This window comes from Chinchilla lanigera, unplaced genomic scaffold, assembly GCF_000276665.1.
Source record: "Chinchilla lanigera isolate Chin_1 unplaced genomic scaffold, ChiLan1.0 scaffold00027, whole genome shotgun sequence".
NCBI classification, from domain to species: domain Eukaryota; kingdom Metazoa; phylum Chordata; class Mammalia; order Rodentia; family Chinchillidae; genus Chinchilla; species Chinchilla lanigera.
Window position 1 is genome coordinate 18,851,343 of NW_004955428.1, and position 1,310 is coordinate 18,852,652.

The 1,310-nt window shown below is 38.0% G+C and overlaps 1 pseudogene; it reads right to left on the reverse strand.

Annotated features, from left to right (window-relative positions):
* Window positions 1–203: 203 nt before the first annotated feature.
* LOC102019090 lies at window positions 204–1,069 on the reverse strand (annotated as a pseudogene).
* Between the last annotated feature and the right edge of the window lie 241 nt (window positions 1,070–1,310).

The window sequence follows — 1,310 nt, forward strand, 5'->3', positions numbered from 1 at the left end:
CAAATTTTTTTTTTTTTTTTAAAAACTGTATCAGAACACAAGGTAGAGTGTTAAAATTGCTAACAGGCTCATATACTATATATTTAATTATATTAAATTTAAGAATATCAAATAATGCTACATATATTTATGTATGTATTTTGGCATGTCAACAAGTTCATTGTCCTTATCAGGAAAATGTTCACAGAAAATCATAGTTTTCTCTAGCTCTGGGCATCCCACTTCTGAGCTCTGAGGAAGTTTGCTTTCTTTTGAGCCACCTGATCTTTCTTCTGGGCAGGAGATATTTTGCGGTGGTTGTGCCTTTTCAAACTTCTCCCCTGGGCTCCTTCCCATAGACTGCTAGACTTGCACAGTAGTATGAGCTTTCTTGTACATCTCCTTCATCCTGGCTGCAGTTATGTTGGTCTTTATGTACAGAGAGAATTGTTTCTTCTGAGCATCTTCATCTTTTTCTATTAGGCATCACATTAATTTGCAGTGTTCCAGTCTAGGATATGTTTTGGATGTGCTTCTGTATTGAATATCTTGCTTTCAGAATCATAACCAGGGACTCACCTGGCACATGGACAGACGAGGCTCCACCTACAGCTCCTTCTGGGGACCCAAAAGCTTTATTGCTAGTTGTACTTTTGGCAAGACCTGTGTCCAAACAGCAGGTGAAGGCACTAGGTTTATCATCAGTGCTTTGCACATTGTTTATGTGGTCACTTCCACTTGGCCTTCATAGATGTTGTCCATGACAAACCTACTGAGAAGCCTGCCAGCCAGCAGCAGACTAATACAATGTGCTGAGGCATAATTTGTTAAGCACCTTTCATGCTAAATTTTGGTAGTTCATGTGCATATGCTGTGCGGACTATCATAGCCCCTTCTCTATGGCATGTGCAAACCATAGCTCTTTTAGCTACGTGAACTATCATCCTATATTTGGGTGTGTTGTGTTTATCTTGTTCTGCATCACCAAGTGCTTCTAAACATAGTAATCAGTTTTACTCTCCCATCTTCTAAATTTTGGTTGATATCTCCTGAAGTCAGCCATCTTCTTGACAACTTGAACAAACCCCATGCTGGGAACAGAGATCGGTGTGCATGGTTTAACATAGGCCAGCAGGTGCAGCAACACTATGGACCGGATGGAGGAGCTACTCATTATTTTTTATTAGATATGTGAATAATTAGATTATATATAACATACATGTTTTATTCATATATAGAGAGGAATAATAATGGGTAACACTATTCTGTTTTTAATATTTTACTTCTCTATTTGGAAATCTGTTTAATTTTAAACAGTTTTTATTAGTGCA